The sequence below is a fragment of the Aegilops tauschii genome, chromosome 3, assembly GCF_002575655.3.
Source record: "Aegilops tauschii subsp. strangulata cultivar AL8/78 chromosome 3, Aet v6.0, whole genome shotgun sequence".
Classification (NCBI taxonomy): domain Eukaryota; kingdom Viridiplantae; phylum Streptophyta; class Magnoliopsida; order Poales; family Poaceae; genus Aegilops; species Aegilops tauschii.
In genome coordinates, this window is record NC_053037.3 from 616,744,675 (window position 1) to 616,772,277 (window position 27,603).

The window sequence follows — 27,603 nt, forward strand, 5'->3', positions numbered from 1 at the left end:
TATCAACTACCAGCAGGACATAGTTGAAACACCCAGATCGTTGTAATCCTTCCATGAAATCCATGGTCAACAATTACCAAAATTGTTTAGGAGCCGGCAACGGCTCCAATAGTCCAGGATAACGTGCAGGCTTCGAGTAACTTGCATCTTTGGGAGGTAACCACACTCGTTCTTTGTAGTGAATTAGTCCATCCTGCAAGGAAAGTTTGCCATCACTCTACATTGCGACAACCAAATGAATGAGGAGTTCTTTAGCTTGATCATTATCCCCCTAAATGTCCAGGATCCCCTGCATATGCTATGGAATGGCCTTGTTGAAGAAGAAGAGCTCCCACTCCCGTGTCACACGCGTTAGTTTCCACCACAAATTGAGAAAAATCTAGGAGAGCTAGAACTGGCACGTACACTAGGACAGATTTAAGCAATTCAAAAGCACTTTGGGCTTCCGGTGACCAAACAAGTGGGCTCGCCGGCGCTTCGGTCGCCACCGCATCCATCGCACGCCATGCAAGCTTCTTCTTCGACCGCCTAGATGGGCCGTCCGCCGCCTTGTTCTTCTTCCCGGAAACCTTGCCCGCCTTCGCCCGCGCCGCATTTGGGAGCTTCGAGGGGGGGCGGGGGGGGGGGGGGGGGGGGGGGGCACGTGGCTTCACGGCGGGCGCCGGCACGACGCCACCCGCCGCCGAGGTCGTCCATGGCGGCATGAAAAGGCCGCGCGCGATACCGGTGCATGGAGGAGCACCGGCGGAGGCGAAGCCAAAGCTCCGTCGCGGGTGTAGGAAGGGGTGAGTGGGGTGTCGGGGCGTCCATCCCTCGGGCGAATTCGTCGGCGGCGGCGCGGCGGAGAGGGTGCGGCACGCGCGCTCGAGTGTGCGGCACACGGAACCGGGTGCACGAAATAAGCGGCGCATGATGCCGTTTCGCTCCGCGCGCTGAACCACTTATGCCACGCGCGCGGTTTTTGCGCCTCCGCTGGAGCGCCCGGAGCATGCAAATTTTCCAGCGCGATGCTTATATAGCGCGGCTGTCGGAGATGCTCTGAACATGTAGTGCATGAGAGGCTGTGCTAGCAGTCTTCATTAGTTCTGGGCTTCAACAGGACCTGATGCTGAGCTCCCTGATGAAGCGGACGAGCCGCTCCAACTCGGATGACGACGACCCCACCTCCGCGCCAGCCTCAACTGCTGCACCATAGCTTGGGCCACCCCTCTGATCTCGTCGAACTCCATGGCCTCCCTCGTCGTCCTCTCAACGACGCCTCTGTCGCAGACGTCCTTCACGTCCAGCCCCGTCCTCCACACGACGCCCACGAAGCGGCTGTTGATCTGCTGGTCAGAAAAGGGCCAGCACACCATTGGCACGCCTTCCATGGCGCACTCCAGCGTCGAGTTCCATCCGGCATGTGTCAGGAAGCAGCCCACCGCTCGGTGCCACAGCACGTCCCGCTGAGGAGCCCACTCGACGGCTCGTGCCTTGCCACCCTCCACCGCCGGCCCCGACAGCTTCTCGGAGGAGCGCGGAGCTCGTCATCTGGACCATGTCCGGCCAGAGCGCCAAGAGGAAGGCGTACCCAGTAGCACCAGGCCGGAGAGGAACTCGGTGAACTGCTCGTGTGTGATCATCGCGCGGCTCCCCAGGCTCACGTACACGACGGACCAGTCCTCGTGGCTGTCCAGCCACGCCATGCACCCGTCGTCCTCTCTCCACAGGCTTGGGCTTGCGGCGAACCTTGACCTGGCGTGCAGCGGGCCTATGGCAAACATGTTGCTTGTGCGCGACGCAATGTGGGCGAGCGCTGGCTGCTCCGTGGACGCGGCGGTGTTGAGTATGAGCGCACATGCCTTGCTGGAGCGAGCGGTGACCTCGGCGAGCTTGAGCACCCAGGGGTCTCTGTCGCCTTGTTCAGCGAGCGCAGCAGTCCCCGAGGAAGATCTCGGCGCCGGAGGAAGCCCTCCATCCCCGGAACGCCGCACACCGGGTCGTCCGCAGGGAAGGGGCTCTAGCCGAGCTTGGGCATGGACACAGGAGCGCCAGGTACGTAGCTGCAGGCGCTGTGCGTCGCAAAGGCGAGCGTCGGGATGCCGAGCTCCTTGGCGACGTCCATGGCGAACGGCACGGTGCCATCGGCAACAGCGCATGCATGTCGCCTGCGCGTCGGCGGACAAGAGCAGGGCACAATATGCGGCACTGCTGGTCGTCCGCGTGGACTCCAGAAGCTCTAAGAAGCTGCGACCTGCGAGGGTGGTCGTCGGGGAGGCTGTCAGGGATGGAAAGCAAGCGTAGGCACGGCGGCGGAGGCGTCTGAGCAAGACAGCGGAGGTTGTGCTTGATGTGGAGGAAAGTGACCTGGACGCCGGCATCGACAAGGGCGGTGGCTAAATGGAGCGTGGCGTTGATGTGTCCCTTCAGGATCTCATCTGAAGAGTTTTTCTTCAATTTCTTGAGCTTCCGGGGCTTTGAACTGCAAGGGTGGTTTGTTTGCACAAACATGACACTGGCTGTACTTTTCTCCACAGCTGTAGCATAGGCCGTTTGCACGTCTGAACTCCTTGAGTTGCTTTGCTCGCCACAGATCTCCTGTGGCAAACAGAGGGCGAGTATAATTCTCCTTTGCTCGCCATAGGTCTGCATCTTCTGACGCTCCAACACAACCTCCTGCACAAGAGCATATTCAGCCGCTAGTACCATAGGCTGGGGTAACTGAATTTCAACAGCCGCTCGAATTTCCTCTTTCAGGCCCGACACAAACTGAGTCACCAACATTGTTTCACCGATGTCTGCATCATACAAGCAGACTTGATAGACGAGCTGATTGAACATGGTGCGATATTGCTGTATTGAATCGTCTTGTTTTAATAACAGTAATTCCCTCAAACAGTTACGGCGCACATTCACATCGAATTCTTGCAGTATTGCTGTTCTGAACCTTGGACAATCGGCGCACGCGTCTTTATGCTTACATGCTTGGTACAAATCAGCAGCGATACCTTGCAGATGCAGAGAGGCGGACATGAGCTTGAAGTCGTTCGGGATCCGATAGAGCTGGAAGTAGACCTAGCATTTGTCCAGCCACATGCGGACCCGTCACCATCGAAGCGAGGAAACTTTATCTTTGTCATCCACGACCGCTTGGAGCTCTGCTCGTCAGGAGGACGCGCGGGGATTGCGGCACGAGCAATGCTACATCAACGGAGTGTTACGGGCCTTTTACGGGGTAAATTTGAAGTGTCAACCTGTGATTGGACAAAAGGAGGAGGGACGGCCCCACCCTTCTGATAATAGGGGGGGGGGGGGGGGGGCAAAGTATTAGTTGGTTGGAAGGTCCGTGAATACCCCGTAATGAGCCCGTCGATGTAGCATTTTTGTTGCGGCACCCTCCCTGACCTCAAACGGTCGACGAAGCGGCGGAGGTGCCTGAACAGTAGACGCTACCTGCGCAACGGTTGGGGACGCTGCAAAACACCCTGGTTGCGCCAGCCGGTCCAGATCCGCGTCCTGAGTGCTGTGGGATTCCTTGATCACGCGCGCCACATGAACTTGCTCCTAATGGATTTCTCCGATGGAAGTGACCGAGAGATCCCCCTTGGCTTGAACTTGATCCAGACATTGTACTTGCTCGGAAAACTCCCCGTCGAGCCGCGCACGGATCTTGTCGATGTGCGACACCTGCTTGCCGATCCCCTTGAGGGCTGCCAACTCTTGTAGCACGCACACCTCGAACGTCGCCATGACCTCCACCAAATGCCTAGTCTGCGCATTTGGCTTGAACGGAGTTGTTGTCACCCTCTCTGAACGAGACCAACATTGATCTTGAATTTGCAGGCGGCTACTGAAGCAGCCACGCAACCGATAGGTCGATGTTAGTGTCCGATCTCGAGGAAGCGGGGAACAATATATCAACAAGACAATCTGATACCAACTGTCGTGTCCTTGCCTTGGGGCAAACCCTAGGATTTGGGACTGCGGTAGGTGGCGACTTGGGGAAGAAGATCAGGGCAGGAGAAGGAAGAAGATGTCAAGGGAAGGGGATAATTGTTTCTTTTCTTTTCTTTTTTGATGACAGATAGCTTTTTTTTTATGGGTATCACTACACTTTATTCATCATAGTCCACAGCTGGTGGGATACAAGCTTGATTATGGGGTTGTAGCAGCCAAAGTGAAAATCTAGCAAGCTATGGGCTTCAACATTTGCCCTTCTCCCTTCAAAACTGAATTTGCAGTTCAGGTTTAGCGCTCTATCCTTGGTCTCTGAAATGATTGCTCCATAATGGCCTTTACTGCTGTTTGTGATATCATTAATTACCTGTTTAGAGTCACATGCAATAACAAAACTGTGAAGGTTCAAATCTTCAGCCAAAGCGATCCCCTCTCGGCATGCGACTGCCTCCAGAGCAGCTGGGTCATGTAGACCTATAGTGACGAGGGAAGAGCTCCCCAGGTAATTACCATGACCATCCCTGGCTACTGCCGCTGCTGTTCCCGTCGGTTTGAATTGGAAACTCCCGCATCAACATGGATTTTTGCGAAACCCTCCGGCAGAGCCTTCGGACGAACCTGCCTCCCTGCTGCTGGCTGATATGTCCTATTCGTAGTTGGTTGCTTCCCGTCTTTAACTATTTCAAGGTCAGATAAAAACCTTCCAATGAACAAGTGTGTGCCTTGAGGACTTTGAAAAATCCCTTCATGGATGGCCTTCCTCCTAGAAGCTCAGATTGCCCATAGGGTCACCGATAGCTTGACAAAAGCTTCATGCGAGAGTGTGTTGATCATCGTGAACAGCCAGTTCTTTGCACTCGGTTCAGTAGTTTCTCTGAGATGATCCGCAAGTTCTCCATCTACCAGAGCCCAAATGCACCTTGACATCGAGCATTCCAACAAGGAATGGCGCCAGGAATCTGCAGCTCCGCACAACCCGCACGTATTCGAGTCCGCCATGTTCCTGTGAGCCCTGACGTCATTTGTTGGCAGGGAGTGCTTCGACAAACGCCAGAGGAACATCCGTACCTTGGCAGGCACACAAGTATTCCACAATGGTTTCCAAGATCCAGCATCGCGGTCGGCCGTTGAAGAACCTGTTGTGTTTTCTAACCAGGCCGCTCTACGGTGCTTAGTTTGTATGAGCATTCTGTAGGCTGACCTAACACTAAAAATTCCGTTGTTTTCAAAATTCCAAGACCAGAAATCAGCGACACCTTTTGTGCAAATAGGTATGTTGAGTATGGCAGGAATGTCGATGAGTAGAAATACCTCCTACAGCCGCTGTACATTCCATGTGGCATTCGTGGAGTCTATTAATTCTGACACTAATAGGGGGGGGGGGGGGGGGGTCGCTACATGTAGACCCATATGGCCTCATCATTTCATCTCTCGGGATCCAGTTTTCCTCCCATATTTTTGTGTCCTGCCCGTTACCAATTCTTTTAATCAGTCCTTGTTTCAAGACGTCTCGCCCTTCCACTAAAGCCCTCCATATTTGGCTAGGTTTTCTCCCCAACTCTGCCTGTAATATCGAACTGTTTGGATAGTAAACACTTTCCAGAATCCTTGAGCTGAGAGAATCAGGGTTCTGCAGGATCCGCCACACTTGTCTAGCGAGGAGCGAGAGGTTGAAAAGCTCGAAATCTTTAAAACCGAGGCCTCCCATGCCCTTGGGCTGGGTCATCACTGTCCAGGAAACCCAGTTAGGCTTCCGCTTCCCATCTCTGCTTCCCCACCAAAATTTCCTTATTAGCATATTCAGGTGCTCGCAGAGCCCTCTAGGGAGCTTAAAACATGACATGGAATAGACTGGGATAGCTTGTGCTACCGCTTTCACCAGAACCTCCTTACCCGCCATGGACATGGTTTTCTCTATCCACCCCTGTATCTTACTCCACAATCGGTCTTTGAGATATTTAAATGCACCATTCTTCGAGGACCCTATGCCAGATGGCATACCCAAGTATTTCTCATTAAGAGTCTCATTTGGGACTTGAAGCAAACCTTTTATTTCATCTCTTACGTTCTCAGGAACTCCCTAACTAAAGTATATCGATGATTTACCATAATTGATCCTCTGCCCTGTGGCCTAACAGCAAATATCCAAAACTTGGCGCACCTCGTTTGCTCCCTCCCCATTTGCCTTGAAAAACAGCAGGCTGTCATCAGCAAATAACAGATGATTCACTTGTGGCGCTGAAGGAGCCACTTGCAAACCATTGAGATTGGATGACTAAACTCTGGATTTAAGGAGGCACGAAAGGCCCTCTGCTGCTATCATGAATAGGTAAGGAGAGATCGGGTCCCCTTGTCTGATTCCACGAGATGGTGTAAATTCCTGTAATTTCTTGCCATTGAACAACACAGAAAATTTGACTGATGTTACCATGTTCATGACTATGCTTACCCACTTATCAGAGAAGCCCAACTTTACCATTATTGCCTGAAGATAAGCCCATTCCACACGGTCATATGCCTTCATCATGTCTAACTTCAACACACAATGTCGATTTTTCTTTGCCTTATTTCTCTTCATAAAATGGAGACACTCATAAGCAGCAATGATGTTGTCAGTTATAAGCCTTCCTGGCACAAACGCTGACTGCTCCGCACAGATAATATCAGGCAGAATTAACTTCAAGCGGTTGGATATAACCTTGGAAGCAATTTTATAAAGTACATTGCAGAGGCTTATGGGGCGGAACTGGGTTAGAAGTGTCGGGTTTTTTACCTTCGGAATTAGCACCAAGATTGTGCTGTTAATACATTCAGTCGACTCGGTTCCATCAACAATTCTTAGAACTACCTTCGTCACTTCCTCCCCGCACACTTCCCAATGACGCTGAAAAAAGTGAGCGGGAAAACCGTCTCGGCCCAGGGCCTTGATGGGAAACATTTGAAATAGGGCAGCTTTCACTTCCTCTTTGTTGTACGGTGCATTCAGAATTTCATTCATAGCTGGAGATACCTTGCGTGGCACTGTGTTTAGGACCGCTTCCATATCCTGGACTCCTTCAGATGTTTACAGGTTGGTGTAGAAAGAATTAGTCATTTCCTCCAGTACTGCTATATCTTCGGTCATGGTTCCATCAGGCAATTGCAGAGCTTTGAGCTGATTTTTCCTTCTCCTCTGGCTAGCCCTAATGTGGAAAAAATACGTGTTTTTATCTCCGTGTGCTAACCACACAATTCTCGCCCTTTGTCTCGACAATAGTTCCTCTCGGTGGAACAACTCTACCAGCCGATCAGTTATTTTAATCTCTGCATGGCTTGGCGCTAATCTCCCCGGTTCCGTGCGCAGTGATTGGAGCTGGGCTTTTAGCTGTCGAATCTCCAGACGAACATTCCCAAAATGTTCCCTGCCCCAGTTTGTTAAATCGGCAGACATCTTTTGCAGCTTTCCGTGTAGGTTCTCAACCGTGCTAGCAGCCTGTTCCTTCCAACCATTATCAACAAAAGCCATCAAGTCAGGGTGCCGCTCCCACATGGTGTCATACTTAAAAGATCTGGCCCCTTTTTGCATGCATGCACGTCCTTGAGTTGGAGGCGCAACGGTGCATGATCCGAGGACGCTGCTGTCTCGTTGTGAAGTACTGCCTCAGGAAACGCTGTGCACCAGTCTGCATTAGCTATGCATCTATCAAGGCGAACTCTAGTAAAAGTCCCCCCCCCCCCCCCCCCCCTACTTTCTTCTCAAAAGTCCAGCTATTACCCTTGAAACCAATATCCATTAATCCACAAGTATCAATTGCATCTCGGAATGCATCCATCCGGGCCTGGCTGCGATTGGTGACGCCATCATGTTCATGGGCGTGGAGAACTTAATTAAAATCACCGATGACTGCCCAGGGCAGGGTGCTTGTGCTAGCAATACTTCTCAGCATGTCCCATGTTTTATACCTTTCCGGTACTTGAGCTTCTCCGTACACAAAAGTGATTCTACTCTGTACACCGCACAGATCATTAATCACAACATCAATATGATACTCAAAGTAGCCAATAATTTCAACCTTTATTTCATCATTCCAAAAATACCAAGACCACCACTTCTTCCCCTACTACTAACAGCATAACTTTTATTAAAACCTAAATTACCCGCTAAGCTCTCAACCCGTGATCCCTCTATCTGTGTTTCAAGGATGCATAAAATAGAGGGGGCAAACTGCCTCGCCATGTCGCGAAGCTCTCGAACTGTCGCGGGTTTGCCTGCACCGCGACAGTTCCAACAGAGGAGACTCATTGTGCTAGGCGCGACCGCCCCATGGGAGCCCGCCAAATGCGCATCAGAGGGTTTGTTTACTGGACCGTTCTTCCCCTTTTCAATCGTCGGAGTCGGCTTGTTCCTCTTGGGGTCTTGTTTTGAAGATGGACTCACGGGGGCAGATGGAGGGGGGAGAGCCAGAAGGTTAGTCCCGCCCCTGGGTGTAGACAAAGCCGCAGATGGTGACCCAGCTTGATCAATCACCTGTACGCCCCTCTTCCTATTGTTTTCAGCATCCAGCATTGCAGAGTCATGTTCGCCCGCCTCTTGTTCTATATCATGGTCAGACCAGTTGGAGTTATCAAATTGTGATGAGCCACTGCCGGTTCTGCGCCCCCCGCGTCCTCTTCCTCTACCAGCTCCTGCTCCTCTCCCACCACCTGGGCCGCGTCCCGCGCCCTTGAACCAGTCTGCCCGCAGGTTTTTGAAAACCAGCGCTGATGGAGGATGTACACCATTGCCACACTCCTTGAAGAGGTGACCCAGAAACACGCAAACGGCACACCAGTCAGGTAGCCTTTCATACTTGACACGGAAAATCTCTCTCTTCTTTTTTATCACCAGAGAAACAGCATTCCGGAGAGGTTTTGTGACATCTACTTTAATCCTTACCCGATAGAAATTACCCTCAAAATCAGGAGATTTAGGCTCTGCATATATGAACTCCCCTACTGTAGCAGCAAGGGACTTGATCAGGTGGAACAAAAGCTCGGGAAGATCGTGGATCTGAATCCACATCTCAATCTTGTTCAGCTCAATGGAGAATGGTCTTGTCAACCCGTCATAAGGTTCAATGATCACAGCTTTGCCCTTGAACGTCCATGGACCTTCCTCCATCACTCTTTCCCAATCCCCAAGACAAGAGAATTGCACAGTATACAGGTTGTCGTCCAGTTGTCGAAACTTGACCTCTTGAGTCAAATCCCATGCCACACGCATATTCCTGTAAAACCAGTAGGTGCTATAGGGTTTTGTTACGTGAACCCTACAAATTGCCAACCACCTCGCCCCATCCTCTGGGAGATCGGCCTCATCTACGACCACATCCAGGAGGTCGTCCTCTTTGAGTCCAAGTTCTGCCATCATCGCCTCCATGTCGCTCATCACTGGAACAGATCCAGACGCCGAACCGAAGGTGTCCATCAGATCTCTTGCCCGAAGAAGAGACGGTTCCGCGGGCGGGAGAACCCTAACTTGCCTCCCCGGGTAGGGAGAGCCCGTGGGTACGAGACCCCGGCTACCAGCACCTAGACGGAGAGGTCAGGGGATCGCGATCTCCACAGCGGTGCAAGGCGCCGTCTAGAGGAAAAAGAACCCTAGCGAGAGGGGAAAGCGATGACATATAGCTACAGGGACTCGAGTTTATATATTGCTCCACACACATGCACCCCACTACACTCTACACGGCCCACGGCCCAAGCGCACAACTTGGCCCATCACTTGAATTCAAATCACCCACGGTTGCTGCCCGCGATCTCCACCATCCGCCTACTCTGTCCTATCTCGCCTGTTGGAGTAGGGGCGATGACATCAACAGTCGTGGGCACCGAATGCGCGACCCTCAACTGCACCGCGTGACCCACCATCGAGACGATGAGCTTGTCGAGCTCTCTCTTGTGCTTTTCGTGCACCTCATCCGCCACCACCGAGAGCGTACGTCTCATGGACGACCTTGGCTTCTGGCATGAGGTTCTCCACCACCGAGAACTTGTGCCCGCAGCCGCCAGACATCGTTTCATCGATCTCTTCACTGGCTTCCTACCTGCGTGCGACGCCAAGCGCGCTCTTCTTGCAGCCTCCAGCTAAACCCATGCTCAGTACATAGTACCATCGGATAATGCAGTACTTACTTTTTGCATCGGATTCAGGTCCTATCAGCATTCAAATTCACTGTTTGCCGTTCAAACTACGACATCAATCTTCACCACCCTCCTTGGAGGCCTACACGGGCTCGCCCGTTTTTTAAACATGTTGGACTGCCATGTATCGGTGCTCAACCGTTTTCAAAGCATGTGTGTGAGAGCTATATCTCACTCTTTGCGAGACGGTAGGCCGGTCCAATAACACGTGTTCCGTGGGTTCAGTGGTAGTGGTTTTAGGACCATTATGGATCGGTTTTGGAAGCTTCTGTGTTGTTTCCCCATTTTTCTTTGTGTTCTTCCATTGGTTTTTGTCAAGTTTATTATTAATTTTTGGCATTTAATTTTTTATTTGTTCTTCTTTTTTTTATCTTTTCTTTTGTTTTGTTCAATTTTGAAAGACGACTTTTTTCAATACACTTTGAACAATTATTGTATACATGCTAAATATTTTCAGATAATGTGAAATACAAGTTAAAAATTATAAAATGCACAATGGAATTTTTATAATACAAAGTAAATAATTTTAAACAATCGTTGAACCTTTTTTTTAATTTCATGACCATTTTTTGTAAAACATGCGAACATTTCTTAACTGTTTATAAAACATATTTTAAGTGGCACAAACATTTTTTATTATGTTATGAACCAATTTTTTAATGCGTGACCATTTTTACATTTCATGAAATTTTTTTAATGTCATTAAACATATTTTTAAACACGTGATACATTTTTTAGATGTCCCTGGCAAATTTTTAAATAATACGAATATTTTTAAATTTTTTACCATAATGCCATGAACATATTTTAAACGTGTCAGTATTTTAAAAATCAAGGAATTTTTATAATGGCACAAACACTTTTCAAAATTTGCCCGTATAAGCTTTTATATTACATGAACAGTTTTAATGCACTATGAACTTTTTAAAATTTCAAGTAAAGGAATTTTAGAAATCTAGTTCAATTAATTTTCAATATATATATATATATATATATATATATTCTATATTTCAAAATATCAACAAAAGTATAAAAGAAAAAGGAAAAAGAAATGAACGACCAAAGAAAACTAACTAGCAACTAGCATAGAATTACTGGGCCGGCACATTAAACACTCTGCTTCAGGCGGGAGTGTCTAATGTCAATCTCTTTGTCCCTGTTGACGAGGTTGGTGGTCGTTTTCATCATGTCAGGGTGTCTAATAGGTCGCCCCGTTAGACACTCTGCATTACTGGGATAGCAGTTGTTTACTTGTTTTCATGATGTCATTCTCTTCTCCTCGTCCTCTTCTTCGGACGATAATCAAATCTCCAGATGGTGGTCATCAGCGTCTCCTCGCATAACCTAACCACGGATTCAAAATTTTAATGGATCCGGCGGTGATGAGGAGAAAGTTTTTCTTTCTTTCTAGAATACACAATGTATCTATATCTATACGGACAGGTCAATTTGGTGCTCGGGCTCATCTGCTCCTGAAATCTGAGCCTTTGGTTGTTGCATTGGGATGGTAAAAAGTGTGTCAGATGCAACAGAGCTGGACCGTGGAAAAAAGAGGATACAGGCTATATACTGTATGGCACAGTGCGCACGGGTGGGCCAGTTGCGTAGCTGTTGGCGTCGCTCCGTGATTGCCGGCGTCTGAGCCGTGGCTCAGAACTTGTACGATGGTAGTCCAGTTCGTCAGGGGCCAAACTGAGCCGTCCCTGGAGTGCACGTCTGTTTGTGGGGTCCGCCTGGGAGACATGTCGAGGGTTCGGGACGGCCGGTTTGACGAGCAATGAGGTCGTCGATTGCTGGTGGGGAGGTACCTCGCGGTAATGGCGGCCGCGGCGGATGCAGTTCGCCGGTGAGTTTCTCTGCCGTAGCGCTCGCCTCTGGATTTTCATGCTTCGATGGATTCCCCGATTCCCCGCCGCCGCTGCTTACTCTGCTGTGGTTTTCAAGGTTCCCAATCAGGGAGGAGTTCGCGGACAGCTTGGAGCAGCCAAATCCGAACACTCTAGGGTTCCTCCGTCCGTCCATGGCCGCTGGGCTGCATCGCCGCTCACGCCGTTGCCACCGCCCCATCGACGTCGACCCCGACGCCACCGCTGCTCTCTAGATCTCAGTCTCGCCGGCGCTCCTCACTGCCTTGCTCCCCTCTACTGGACAGCTGCTCGCCGGTGTCGTCTTTCTCCTGTACTGGTCGGCGGCATCTCGTTCTCGGGCACTAACAAGTCCATGTCCCCTTCATTCTGCACGAGATCTCTAGCCCGACAGCCTCCACCAGACACCACGGGTAACTAATCCAGTTCCCTCATCTTCTTTTCAATGGATTCATGATCCTGAGTGTTGATGCTTGTTGTGAAATTCTCAAGATTTCTATCATGTTGATCTGTAATTGTTGGAACATGCAAGTATACAGTATGTGAGTTGGCAGTAGCTGCTGTTGGTTCACTCCAAAATCGTACAGGTAGATTTGGATAGTTTTGTGTAACATGACATGTGGACATCAATCATACTTGTTTCTTTGTCAGTATCTGTATTAGATTAGCACAAGTTTCTTAGTTGCCATACAACGTTATTGGATAATTTATCTGTTATTAGGAGGCAAATTAGTGCATAAGCACTTATCCGGGCTCACCAACAGTAGAGAAGCCACTACTATTTTCTTGTGCTTTCTGCATAAAAGTCAGGGATACAATAGGTTACATCTTGATGTTTTCTCTAGTAATTAGTGGCCATATTAATCCTAAGCATGTCCCTATTAAAATTACACTGGGGAATAAATGATAAATGCAGAGGGTAAAATGTACATCGAAGATCAAATTGGCCGTGGAGAAATCATACTTCCGTTCACGAAAGAAGGCAATCTTTTCCATATCACATCTGCCAATTCACCTCTAATTTCACCTCTAATTAGATTTCTATATCAAGACAAGATTCTTTGCCTTTTTTCATGTCTACTAAATGATATCCGTTGGTCAGCTATATATGGATGCTTTTCTTTACAGTGGCCAAGTTATGATATGGAATGTTCAGACAACATTTCTACTGAATTGTAGCACATGGAATGTTCTGAATTTATGCATATGGAATTGTAGCATACCTGAAGTTAAGATGGCAATGGCACTGGCAAAAGAAATTTTAAGATTGTCCGTCACCCATGGCTGTGTGTGTGTGTGTTTTAGGTTCCCACTCCTGGAGGAGTTCACCAACAGCCATCGACAACCAGATCCAATACTTCTGGTGTTGTTACCGTCAGACGAGACCAACAGATCCGTGCCAGCAGACTCGAATACTGAGTCTGGATGCCAGGCGAAGCCACGGTAGGGCTTGCGGCGGAGACGGGAGGTATCTCCAACTCGTTCCACACAGTCAGCTGACAGGGTCAACCCCGAGGCGTAATGCACCCTTCATCGGTGGGTTTCTCTGACCGTCGCAAAAATAACACTTCATTTCCAGGAGATGGTTCCAGCACTTCCATCTAATACTTGCGGTAGCGTCTAGTCAGGACCTGAAGGCTGAGCTGACTCCTGGTGGTGAGGTGACGTTAAATGTCCGGAGATGCATGCAGCACATGCTGAATGCAAATGAGAAGAGGATGTACCGCGTGTGGCTCGCGAGGTGGAGGGATCCGTGCTTTGTGGTACATGCCTTGCTAGTTGGCATTTTTGCTGTGAATTATTTTTTCACTTGCTGGAGATGCTAACCGTGGGTTGTTTGGATGTGCTTTCTGGAAGAGCTTTGCAGGGCAGACAATGAAGTGGACTGGGATGAACTTTAATTGATAGCGTACAAAATTGATTGGCTGAAGAAGGTAAGCGTGTCGGATGGGGTAACTGAAGACCTACTTAATCGTATGCTGCATTGTGATTGAATTCTAACTTGTTTTTTCTTTGAATTAAAATCCAGTTGATGTTCCCAGTGCTTTTCGTGGACCGCTGGTCATTATACATTCTCGATACCGAGAAGAAGGTTGTGATGGTGCTTGACCCAACCGAGACAGGTCCGACAGATGAGATGAAGAGGAAGCACGAGGCATTAGCGAGGAAGTTCCGGTTTAGATTCTGCCACCTGTCCAATGTCATGTTCGGTGCAGGGTTGGTCGAGACGACTGGCTGGACATTTGTGTACCCCCTGGTGGCGCAGCACGAACCATGCATGAGGTGAGTTCATCTCTGTGGATCATGAAAAAGGAAAAAGAAAATGCCTGCCTTGACACTAATATCCGGACACCATGCTAGTACAGGATAGCGGTGTGTATGTCATGCACTACATTCTGGAGTTTTTTTTTTTTTGAATAAAAAGGTAGGGTACCTTCTACCTTATGCATTCAAAACGGGCAGTGCCCGGATGACCGAGGTTATTTACATGAAGGTGATGTTAACGCTGCGCGGGGGATGCAGCAGGCCATCACCAGACCTTAACATGAAAAGAGGAGTAGGAAGGGAAAGAAAAAGGGAAAAGAGGGAAAGAGAAAGAAGAAGAAGAGGGGAGCCGGCATGTGTCTATCCTGAAGTAAGAAGATATGCCCTGCCCGCATGGTGGCCCTGGAGTCGGCATCGCATGCGCGCGCGGTCCACAACGTGAGCAACTCAGCCGCCTCATGGAAGATCCGCCGCGACCGCCAGAGTTCATTCCTGAAGACCTGCGCGTTTCTGGCGTTCCATAGGCTGGTTGCGCATGCGGCGAAAAGGATATGCCACAGCTTGCCATGGATGGCCCCTGGTTGCTCCGCCTTGAAGAGTGTGGGATTCCATCGGAGGAGACGGCAATCTCCGCCAGTCTGCATCTTAGTATGACATGGCTCATTGTTTCTGTGGCTGGGCATAGATCACATCCATTGTGTGCTACAATCTTGTCCCATCTTCATTCTGGAGTTCACTGGTCTTTACCTTCGTTCGATGCTTACCCAAGTAAGATATGGCAAACTTGTGGTTGTCTGAAAAGTATGAATATATAACTGAGTTGGTGACTGGATCATTTGTTTCTCGTGTGTTTTTCAGCAGGCACAGCTTGAGCACCTAAATAAGAAAGAAAATTGCATACGAGGTCGTGATCATGAAGGGGAACAAGGGAGATATCCTGTATTTCCTGCACAACGAAATCGTTGGCTGTGCGTGTGCTTTTCCGTGGAATTGCCCGTTTACGTTGATGCCCCACACCCGTTTGTAGGTGAATAGGCTATGGGCCTGCGTTAAGTTTTTACTTAAGAGACCTAAGCAGACTAATTAAAACTACGGACGTGCGAGCAAAGTTTTATGGACAGATTACCCCCTATCTGAATTCGCAATGTCATAAATATTGCGATTTGTGCTCTTACTAAACGTGAAAGGCTTGCACGGCTGTGTTTATGGCAAAAAAATGCCTGACTGAATTTCTAAATGTACAGAGATTTGGGCTATTTGATTGCAGCAACTGACGTGAGTGCTTGGTGAAAAAACTTCGATAAGACTCCCTCTCAGACGTGTGCTTGCACGTAAGATGCATTGAGTGGTTAAGGGGGATCGCCGTGAAATTCCTCAGTGTATTGCTGACCGTAGATGGGGCAGAAAATTGAGACATGTAGATATCCAGGATACGATTTTTTTGAGTAAAGCTTAACTCCCCAGATAAATACTACTTGTAGATAATTGTGGTTCCACATAAAAGGGATAGTTAATGTAGTATGAGGGTACACGAATAGCGCCGAGAACGGCCACAAACGATTAAGTGGGGCGACTCATTACATCTTAATGGAGTGAACAAAAGACTCAGGGAGGATGATTCAGCGGAGCAGGTCTGATTGATTTCCGAGACGGGCAGGTCAGGTAGCCGTTGAAGCGGCTGACACACGGAGACGGCTCAGCCTGGCGCACGCGAATCGCTGAGCCGTGCATGCTTTTGCTGTTCCGCCTCTGACCTTACCGTCCATCGGTGCAGTTAATGCGCCCACGCGCTACCTATTTTTCCATCGATACATCTGCTATGCAGACGGGAATACAACAACTGGCACGGATCCATATGCTACTGGACGAGCATGATTTCGAGATCAGCTGAGCTCGGGCTCAGAATCGAATATTCGTATCTATACCTATTAGTAAGGAGAATTGATATTCTTGGTCCGTCATGACATTTTGCAGAAAATCCCCTCAACTTTTAGAGAATCAACCTGATCCCAAAAAATGGTTCGCTGTCATTTTCAGCACGTCCCTCTCGCTCTCCCATCTCGCATGCAGCTATGGGCCGGCCCCTTAATGTTGTACATTGTGCCCAAATACCCCTGAGAGGAGGGGAAAAGAGCAGCATGGAATGGGGATCGAACTTGCGACCTTTTGCACAACCCATGAGGTAATTGCAGAAAACCACCACATTTGCGACTAGCTTTGCAGCAAAATATATGGTCCCTAATTATTTGCAAAAGCCACCACATTTGTGGTGTTTTTTTTCGGAAAATATATGATCACTTCTTGACTTAGCAAACAATTAACACCTAGACCCTTAGATGTAGAAAAGAAAAGCAATCAGACCTCAGTTCTTCTGTTGGATATGCTGAGTCTTTTCACCGCCAGCATCGCCGACCAACGCGTTGGAGTCGATTTGGCTGGGGGTGCCGTGGCTGCTGGGCTCATGCACAAAGGGATGCAGGGGCAGAGCGCGCCATGACCAGTCTTTGTAGTCGTCGGGGGACTGGCGACAGGTGAGGGCCTCACAGCACCACTTCTTGTAGAACTTAGGGATCCAGTTGAACACGTAGAGGGTGTCGTCGACGGTGAGGGAGACATGAATGTACTTGCGCTTGGGCAACCTGGTCAGCGCGCGGACGGCCAGCGAGTCGGGGTCATAGACGAGGCCGCGGCCCGTGTGGTCCATGGCTCAACGGAGCTTCAAAGCACGACATGGGTGCGCCGAGAAGGAGGCCGAGGAGTTGTGCTGTGGGTGCGCTGACCTGCTCGCGGGCGCCATCCGCCACAGCGACGCACTCGGGGGGGGGGGGGGAGGGGGTGCTCGCCGGTTCGCTACTGCCCATCTCCTCCTGCCTCCACCTCCTCCTCGTCTTCATGTCCGCCTTGCCAGGGCTCATGCTCCCCGCCACAGCATCCCAGCGGACGGTACGGTCAGGGCACCGTCGTGTCGGCCGAGCTCGCGCTGCTCCAACGCTTTTTGGATGTGCGGGTGTACGTGTTAATTGTTTGGTGGTTCAGCTTCTTACAATACGGCCCCGCTTAAAATGATCAAACTGAAGGAAATATGCCCTAGAGGCAATAATAAAGTTGTTATTTATATTTCCTTATATCATGATAAATGTTTATTATTCATGCTAGAATTGTATTAACCGGAAACTTAGTACATGTGTGAATACATAGACAAACAGAGTGTCACTAATATGCCTCTACTTGACTCGCTCGTTGAATCAAAGATGGTTAAGTTCCTAGCCATAGACATGAGTTGTCATTTGATTAATGGATCGCATCATTAGAGAATGATGTGATTGACTTGACCCATTCCGTTAGCTTAGCACTTGATCATTTAGTATGTTGCTATTGCTTTCTTCATGACTTATACATGTTCCTATGACTATGAGATTATGCAACTCCCGAATACCGGAGGAACACCTTGTGTGCTATCAAACGTCACAACGTAACTGGGTGATTATAAAGATGCTCTACAGGTGTCTCCGAAGGTGTTTGTTGGGTTGGCATAGATCGAGATTAGGATTTGTCACTCCGAGTATCAGAGAGGTATCTCTGGGCCCTCTCGGTAATGCACATCACTATAGGCCTTGCAAGCAATGTAACTAATGAGTTAGTTGCGGGATGATGCATTACGGAACGAGTAAAGAGACTTGCCGGTACTGAGATTGAACTAGGTATTGAGACACCTACGATCGAATCTCGGGCAAGTAACATACCGATGACAAAGGGAACAACGTATGTTGTTATGTGGTTTGACCAATAAAGATCTTCGTAGAATATGTAGGAGCCAATATGAGCATCCAGGTTCCGCTGTTGGTTATTGACCGGAGACATGTCTCGGTCATGTTTACATAGTTCTCGAACCCGTAGGGTCCGAACGATTAAAGTTCGGTGACGATCGGTATTATGAGTTTATGTGTTTTGATGTACCGAAGGTTGTTCGGAGTCCCGGATGAGATCAGGGACATGGCGAGGAGTCTCGAAATGTTCGAGACGTAAAGATCGATATATTGGAAGGCTATATTCGGGCATCGAAAAGTTACTGAGTGGTTCGGGTATTTTACGGAGTACCGGAGAGTTACGGGAATTCGTATTGGGCCTTAATGGGCCATACGGGAAATGAGAGAAAGGCCTCAAAAAGTGGTCGCACCCCTCCCCATGGTCTGGTCCGAATTGGACTAGGGAAGGGGGGCGCCCCCTTCCTCCCTTCTCCTTTTCCCTTCCCTTTTTCCTATTCCATGTGGGAGGAGGAATCCTACTAGGACTAGGGAGTCCTAGTAGGACTCCACACTTCTGGTGCGCCCTAGGGGCTGGCCGGCCTCCCCTCCTCCATCCTTTATATACGAGGGCAGGGGGGCACCTCGAGACACAACAATTGATCTCTTGGTCTCTTAAACGTGTGCGGTGCCCCCCTCCACCAGATTCCTCCTCGATCATATCGTAGCGGTGCTTAGGCGAAGCCCTGCGTCGGTAGCAACATCATCACCGTCATCACGCTGTCGTGCTGACGGAACTCTCCCGTGAAGCTCTACTGGATCAGAGTTCGCGGGACGTCATCGAGCTGAACGTGTGCTGAACTCAGAGGTGCCGTACGTTCGGTACTTGGATCGGTCGGATCGTGAAGACGTACGACTACATCAACCGCGTTGTTCTAACGCTTCCGCTTTCGGTCTACGAGGGTACGTGGACACACTTTTCCCTCTCGTTGCTATGCATCACCATGATCCTGTGTGTGCGTAGGAAATTTTTTGAAATTACTACGTTCCGCAACAGTGGCATCCGAGCCAGGTTTTATGCGTGGATGTTATATGCACGAGTAGAACACAAGTGAGTTGTGGGCGATACAAGTCATACTGCTTACCAGCATGTCATACTTTGGTTCGACGGTATTGTTGGATGAAGCGGCCCGGACCGACATTACGCGTACGCTTACGCGAGACTGGTTCTACCGACGTGCTTTGCACACAGGTGGCTGACGGGTATCAGTTTCTCCAACTTTAGTTGAACCGAGTATGGCTACGCCCGGTCCTTGAGAAGGTTGAAATATCACTAACTTGACGAACTATCATTGTGGTTTTGATGCGTAGGTAAAGAACGGTTCTTGCTCAGCCCGTAGCAGCCACGTAAAACTTGCAACAACAAAGTAGAGAACGTCTAACTTGTTTTTGTAGGGCATGTTGTGATGTGATATGTCAAGACATGATGCTATATTTTATTGTATGAGATGATCATGTTTTGTAACTGAGTTATCGGCAACTGGCTGGAGCCATATGGTTGTCGCTTTATTGTATGCAATGCAATCGCCCTGTAATGCTTTACTTTATCACTAAGCGGTCGCGATAGTCGTAGAAGAAATAGTTGGCGAGACGACAACGATGCTACGATGGAGATCAAGGTGTCGCGCCGGTGACGATGGTGATCATGACGGTGCTTCGGAGATGGAGATCACAAGCACAAGATGATGATGGCCATATCATATCACTTATATTGATTGCATGTGATGTTTATCTTTTATGCATCTTATTTTCCTTAGATCGACGGTAGCATTATAAGATGATCTCTCACTAAATTTCAAGGTATAAGTGTTCTCCCTGAGTATGCACCGTTGCGAAAGTTCTTCGTGCTGAGACACCACGTGATGATCGGGTGTGATAAGCTCTATGTTCAAATACAATGGGTGCAAGACAGTTTTGCACACGCGAAATACTCAGGTTAAACTTGACGAGCATAGCATATGCAGATATGGCCTCGGAACACTGAGACCGAAAGGTCGAGCGTGAATCATATTATAGATATGATCAACTTAATGATGTTCACCATTGAAAACTACTCCATCTCACATGATGATCGGACATGGTTTAGTTAATTTGGATCACGTGATCACTTAGATGATTAGAGAGATGTCTATCTAAGTGGGAGTTCTTAAGTAATATGATTTATTGAACTTTAATTTATCATGAACTTAGTCCTGGTAGTATTAGCATATCTATGTTGTAGATCAATTGCTCGCGTTTAGCTCCCCTGTTTTATTTTTGATATGTTCCTAGAGAAAACTAAGTTGAAAGATGTTAGTAGCAATGATACGGATTGGATATGTTATCTGAGCATTATCCTCATTGTTGCACAGAAGAATTATGTCCTTGATGTACCACTAGGTGACAGATCGATTGCAGGAGCAACTGCAAACGTTATGAACATTTGGCAAGCTCGATATGATGACTACTTGATAGTTTAGTGCATCATGCTTTACGGCTTAGAATCGGGGCTTCAAAGACGTTTTTTGAAACGTCACGGAGCATATGAAATGTTCCAAGAGTTGAAATTAGTATTTCATACTCATGCCCGTGTCGAGAGGTATGAGACCTCTGACAGTACTTTGCCTACAAGATGGAGGAGAATTGCTCAGCTAGTGAGCATGTGCTCAGAATGTCTGAGTACTACAATCACTTGAATCAAGTGGGAGTTAATCTTCCACATAAGATAGTGATTGGCAGAGTTCTCTAGTCACTATCACCAAGTTACTAGAACTTCGTGATGAACTATAATATGCAATGGATAACGGAAACGATTCCCAAGGCTCTTCGTGATGCTGAAATCGACAAAGGTAGAAATCAAGAAAAACATCAAGTGTTGATGGTTGAAAAGACCACTAGTTTCAAGAAAAGGGCAAAGGGAAGAAGGGGAACTTCAAAAAGAACGGCAAGCGAGTTGCTGCTCAAGTGAAGAAGCCCAAGTCTGGACCTAAGCCTGAGACTAAGTGCTTCTACTGCAAAGGGACTGGTCACTAGAAGTGGAACTGCCCTAGATACTTGGCGGATAAGAAGGATGGCATGGTGAACAAAGGTATATTGGATATACATGTTATTGATGTGTACTTTACTAGTGTTTATAGCAACCCCTTAGTATTTGATACTAGTTCAGTTGCTAAGATTAGTAACTCGAAACGGGAGTTGCAGAATGAACTGAGACTAGTTAAGGATGAAGTGACGATGTGTGTTGGAAGTAGTTCGAAGATTGATATGATCATCATCGCACCCCCCCTATACTTTTGGGATTAGTGTTGAACCTAAATAAGTGTTATTTGGTGTTTGCATTGAGCATGAATATGATTTGATTATGTTTATTGCAATACGATTATTCATTTAAGTTAGAGAATAATTGTTGTTCTGTTTACATGAATAAAACCTTCTATGGTCATACACCCAATGAAAATGGTTTGTTGGATCTCGATCGTAGTGATACACATATTCAGAATATTGAAGCCAAAAGATGCAAAGTTAATAATGATAGTGCAACTTATTTGTGGCACTGCCGTTTAGGTCATATTGGTGTAAAGCGCATGAAGAAAATACATGCTGATGGGCTTCTGGAATCACTTGATTATGAATCAGTTGATGCTTGCGAACCATGCCTCATGGGCAAGATGACTAAGACTCCGTTCTCCGCAACAATGGAGCGAGCTACTGACTTATTGGAAATAATACATACCGATGTATGCGGTCCGATGAGTGTTGAGGCTCGCGGCGGGTATCGTTATTTCCTGACCTTCACAGATGATTTGAGCAGATATGGGTATATCTACTTAATGAAACTGAAACAGTTGAAAAGTTCAAAGAATTTCAGAGTGAAGTGGAGAATCATTGTAACAAGAAAATAAAAGTTTTTCTGCGATTTGATCGCGGAGACGAATATTTGAGTTACAAGTTTGTCCTTCAATTAAAACAATGTGGAATAGTTTCACATACTCATGCCACCTGGAACACCACAGCATAATGGTGTGTCCGAACGTCATAACCGTACTTTATTGGATATAGTGCAATCTATGATGTCTCTTACCGATTTACCACTATTGTTCTGGGGTTATGCATTAGAGACAGCTGCATTCACATTAAATAGGGCACCGTCTAATCCGTTGAGACGACACCGTATGAGCTATGGTTTAGCAAGAAACCTAAGCTGTCGTTTCTTAAAGTTTGGGGATACGATGCTTATGTGAAAAAGTTTCATCCTGATAAGCTCAAACCCAAATCGGAGAAATGTGTCTTCATAGGATACCCAAAGGAGACAGTTGGGTACACCTTCTATCACAGATCCGAAGGCAAGACATTCGTTGCTAAGAATGGATCCTTTCTAGAGAAGGAGTTTCTCTCGAAAGAAGTGAGTGGGAGGAAATTAGAACTTGATGAGGTAACTGTAGCTGCTCCCTTATTGGAAAGTAGTTCATCATAGAAACCGGTTCCTGTGACACCTACAGCAATTAGTGAGGAAGCTAATGATGATGATCATGAAGCTTCAGATCAAGTTACTACCGAACCTCGTAGGTCAACCAGGGTAAGATCCGCACCACAGAGTGGTACAGTAATCCTGTTCTGGAGGTCATGTTACTAGACCATGACGAACCTACGAACTATGAGGAAGCGATGATGAGCCCAGATACCGCAAAATGTCTTGAGGCCATGAAATCTGAGATGGGATCCATGTACGAGAACAAAGTGTGGACTTTGGTTGACTTGCCCGATGATCGGCAAGCCATCAAAAATAAATGGATCTTCAAGAAGAAAACAGACGCTGACGGTAATGTTACTGTCTACAAAGCTCGACTTGTTGTGAAAGGTTTTTGACAAGTTCAAGGAATTGACTACGATGAGACCTTCTCACCCATAGCGATGCTTAAGTCCGTCTGAATCATGTTAGCAATTGCCGCATTTATGATTATGAAATTTGGCAAATGGATGTAAAGACTGCATTCCTGAATGGATTTCTGGAAAGAAGAGTTGTATATGATGCAACCTGAAGGTTTTATCGATCCAAAGGGTGCTAACAAAGTGTGCAAGCTCCAGCGATCCATTTATGGACTGGTGCAAGCCTCTCGGAGTTGGAATAAACGCTTTGATAGTGTGATCAAAGCATATGGTTTTATACAGACTTTTGGAGAAGCATGTATTTACAAGAAAGTGAGTGGGAGCACTACATCATTTCTGATAAACATATATGAATGACATATTGTTGATCAAAAATAATGTAGAATTTTCTGGAAAGCATAAAGGAGTAATTGAAAGGAGTCTTTCAAATAAAGACCTCGGTGAAGCTGCTTACATATTGAGCATCAAGATCTATAGAGATAGATCAAGACGCTTGATAAGTTTTTTCAATGAGTACATACCTTGACAAGATTTTGAAGTAGTTCAAAATGGAACAGTCAAAGAAAGAGTTCTTGCCTGTGTTACAACGTGTGAAATTGAGTAAGACTCAAAGCCCACGGTAGAAGATAGAAAGAGAATGAAAGTCATTCCCTATGCCTCAGCCATAGGTTCTATAAAGTATGCCATGCTGTGTACCAGATCTATTGTATACCCTACACTGAGTTTAGCAAGGGAGTACAATAGTGATCTAGGAGTAGATCACTGGACAACGGTCAAAATTATCCTTAGTGGAATAAGGATATGTTTCTCGATTATGGAGGTGACAAAAGGTTCGTCGTAAAGGGTTACGTCAATGCAAGTTTTGAAACTGATCCAGATGACTCTAAGTCTCAATCTGGATACATATTAAAAGTGGGAGTAATTAGCTCAAGTAGCTCCGTGCAGAGCATTGTTGACATAGAAATTTGCAAAATACATACGGATCTGAATGTGGCAGACCCGTCGACTAAACTTCTCTCCCAAGCTAAACATGATCACACCCTAGTACTCCTTGGGTGTTAATCACATAGCGATGTGAACTAGATAACTGACTCTAGTAAATCCTTTGAGTGTTGGTCACATGACGATGTGAACTATGTGTGTTAATCACATAGTGATGTGAACTATTGGTGTTAAATCAAATGGCGATGTGAACTAGATTATTGACTCTAGTGCAAGTGGGAGACTGAAGGAAATATGCCCTAGAGGCTATAATAAAGTTATTATTTATTTCCTTATATCATGATAAATGTTTATTATTCATGCTAGAATTGTATTAACCGGAAACATGATACATGTGTAAATACATAGACAAACAGAGTGTCACTAGTATGCCTCTACTAGACTAGCTCGTTGATCAAAGATGGTTATGTTTCCTAGCCATAGACATGAGTTGTCATTTGATTAACGGGATCGCATCATTAGGAGAATGATGTGATTGACTTGACCCATTCCGTTAGCTTAGCACTTGATCGTTTAGTATGTTGCTATTGCTTTTTTCATGACTTATACATGTTCCTATGACTATGAGATTATGCACCTCCCGTTTACCGGAGGAACACTTTGTGTGCTACCAAACATCACAACGTAACTGGGTGATTATAAAGGTGCTCTACAGGTGTCTCCGAAGGTACTTGTTGGGTTGGCGTATTTCGAGATTAGGATTTGTTACTCGGATTGTCGGAGAGGTATCTCTGGGCCCACTCGGTAATGCACATCACTATAAGCCTTGCAAGCATTGTAACTAATGAGTTAGTTGCGGGATGATGTATTACGGAACGAGTAAAGAGACTTGCCGGTAACGAGATTGAACTAGGTATTGAGATACCGACGATCGAACCTACCGATGACAAAGGGAACAACGTATGTTGTTATGCGGTTTGACCGATAAAGATCTTCGTAGAATATGTAGGAGCCAATATGAGCATCCAGGTTCCGCTATTGGTTATTGACCGGAGACATGTCTCGGTCATGTCTACATAGTTCTCGAACCCGTAGGGTACGCACGCTTAAAGTTCGGTGACGTTTGTATTATGAGTTTTTGTGTTTTGATGTACCGAAGGTAGTTCGGACTCCCGGATGAGATCGGGGACACGACGAGGAGTCTCGAAATGGTCGAGACGTAAAGATCGACATATTGGACGACTATATTCGGACATCGGAAAGGTTCCGAGTGATTCGGGTATTTTTCGGAGTACCGGAGAGTTACGGGAATACGTATTGGGCCTTAATGGGCCATACGGGAAAGGAGAGAAAGGCCTCAAAAGGTGGCCGCACCCCTCCCCATGGTCTGGTCCGAATTGGACTAGGGAAGGGGGGCGCCCCCTTCCGGGAGCTCCTATACAGCGCTGCAGGCGCCCGTTAATGATCCGGCACCTGCAACGCTGCTAGCATGGGCCGGCCCACTAGCATGCTGCCCCAAGGTTTTTTAACTTTTTTACCAAACTAAAAATATGAAATGGAGAAATGTTTACAGATTTAAAGAAAAAAAGTTCATCCATTTGAAAAAATACGTTCATATCTTTAAAAAAGGATCATAAATTTTGAAAAAGTTCATCAATTTGAAAAAAAGTTCATCCAATTCAGCAAAAGTTCATTAAATTTGAGAAAAGTTCATGTATTTTTTCAAAAAGTTCATGGAACTTAAAAAAAGTTCATAAATCAAAAAAAGTTCATACATCTTCAAGACAAACGTTTATTAAATTTCGAAAAATTTCATCAATATTCAAAAAAGTTCATCAATCTCAAAAAGGTTCACAGAATTTTTTAAAACAAAATCGTCAACCGGCGCCTAGATGGGCCGGCCCATTTACGGACGCCACAGGCGCCAGTTAACAAAATGCACGTTAACTGGTGCCTGTGGCGCTAAATAGGAAATGCCCCCCCCCCCCTTCCTTCCTTCTCCTTTTCCCTTCCCTTTTTCCTATTCCATGTGGGAGGAGGAATCCTACTAGGACTAGGGAGTCCTAGTAGGACTCCACACTTCTGGCGCGCCCTAGGGGCTGGCCGGCCTCCCCTCCTCCATCCTTTATATACGGGGGCAGGGGGCACCTCGAGACACAACAATTGATCTCTTGATCTTTTAGCCGTGTGTGGTGCCCCCCTCCACCAGATTCCACCTCGATCATATCGTAGCGGTGCTTAGGCGAAGCCCTGCGTCGGTAGCAACATCATCATCGTCATCACATCATCGTGCCGACGGAACTCTCCCGTGAAGCTCTGCTGGATCGGAGTTCGCGGGACGTCATCGAGCTGAACGTGTGCTGAACTCGGAGGTGCCGTACGTTCGGTACTTGGATCAGTCGGATCGTGAAGACGTACGACTACATCAACCGCGTTGTTCTAACGCTTCCGCTTTCGGTCTACGAGGGTACGTGGACACACTTTTCCCTCTCGTTGCTATGCATCACCATGATCCTATGTGTGCGTAGGAATTTTTTTGAAATTACTACGTTCCCCAACATGAAATGCAATCGCCATGTAATTGCTTTACTTTATCACTAAGCGATAGCGATAGTCGTAGAAGCAATAGTTGGCGAGACGACAACGATGCTACGATGGAGATCAAGGTGTCGCGCCGATGACGATGGTGATCATGACAGTGCTTTGGAGATGGAGATCAAAGGCACAAGATGATGATGGCCATATCATATCACTTATATTGATTGCATGTGATGTTTATCCTTTATGCATCTTATTTTGCTTAGTTCGACGGTAGCATTATAAGATGATCTCTCACTAAATTTCAAGGTACAAGTGTTCTCCCTGAGTATGCACCGTTGCGACAGTTCTTCGTGCTAAGACATCACGTGATGATCGGGTGTGATAAGCTCTACGTTCACATACAACGGGTGCAAGCCAGTTTTGCACACGCAGAATACTCGGGTTAAACTTGACAAGCCTAGCATATGCAGATATGGCCTCGGAACACTGAGACCGAAAGGTCGAGCGTGAATCATATAGTAGATATGATCAACATAGTGATGTTCACCATTGAAAACTATTGCATCTCACGTGATGATCGGAAATGGTTTAGTTGATATGGATCACGTGATCACTTAGATGAGTAGAGGGATGTCTATCTAAGTGGGAGTTCTTAAGTAATTTGATTAATTGAACTTTAATTTATCATGAACTTAGTCCTGGTAGTATTAGCATATCTATGTTGTAGATCAATAGCTCATGTTTAGCTCCCCTGTTTTATTTTTGATATGTTCCTAGAGAAAACTAAGTTGAAAGATGTTAGTAGAAATGATGCGGATTGGATCAGTGATCTGAGGATTATCCTCATTGCTGCACAGAAGAATTATGGCCTTGATGCACCGCTAGGTGACAGACCGATTGCAGGAGCAAATGCAGACGTTATGAACGTTTGGCAAGCTCGATATGATGACTACTTGATAGTTTAGTGCACCATGCTTTACGGCTTAGAATTGGAGCTTCAAAGATGTTTTTGAAACGCCACGGAGCATATGAGATGTTCCAAGAGTTGAAATTAGTATTTCAGACTCATGCCCATGTCGAAAGGTATGAGACCTTTGACAAGTACTTTGCCTACAAGATGGAGGAGAATAGCTCAGCTAGTGAGCATGTGCTCAGAATGTCCGAGTACTACAATCACTTGTATCAAGTGGGAGTTAATCTTCCACATAAGATAGTGATTGGCA

The 27,603-nt window shown here is 47.0% G+C and overlaps 1 long non-coding RNA gene and 1 pseudogene across 3 annotated transcripts; one reads left to right on the forward strand and one right to left on the reverse strand.

Annotated features, from left to right (window-relative positions):
- Positions 1 to 1,092: 1,092 nt before the first annotated feature.
- LOC120976131 (myricetin 3-O-rhamnoside 1,2-glucosyltransferase UGT709G2-like) lies at positions 1,093 to 2,492 on the reverse strand (annotated as a pseudogene).
- A 9,556-nt stretch (positions 2,493 to 12,048) lies between these two features.
- On the forward strand, positions 12,049 to 15,498 carry LOC120976282 (uncharacterized). Of its 3 annotated transcripts, none has more exons than XR_005771526.2 (6): positions 12,049 to 12,376; positions 13,269 to 13,499; positions 13,592 to 13,726; positions 13,821 to 13,897; positions 13,993 to 14,996; positions 15,087 to 15,498. It is a non-coding gene; the product is annotated as an uncharacterized lncRNA (long non-coding RNA). The 3 variants fall into 3 exon arrangements; XR_006671495.1 differs by lacking the exon at positions 15,087 to 15,498 and having other exon boundaries at positions 13,993 to 14,246; positions 14,458 to 15,055; XR_005771525.2 differs by lacking the exon at positions 15,087 to 15,498 and having other exon boundaries at positions 13,993 to 15,055.
- The last annotated feature ends 12,105 nt before the right edge of the window (positions 15,499 to 27,603 follow it).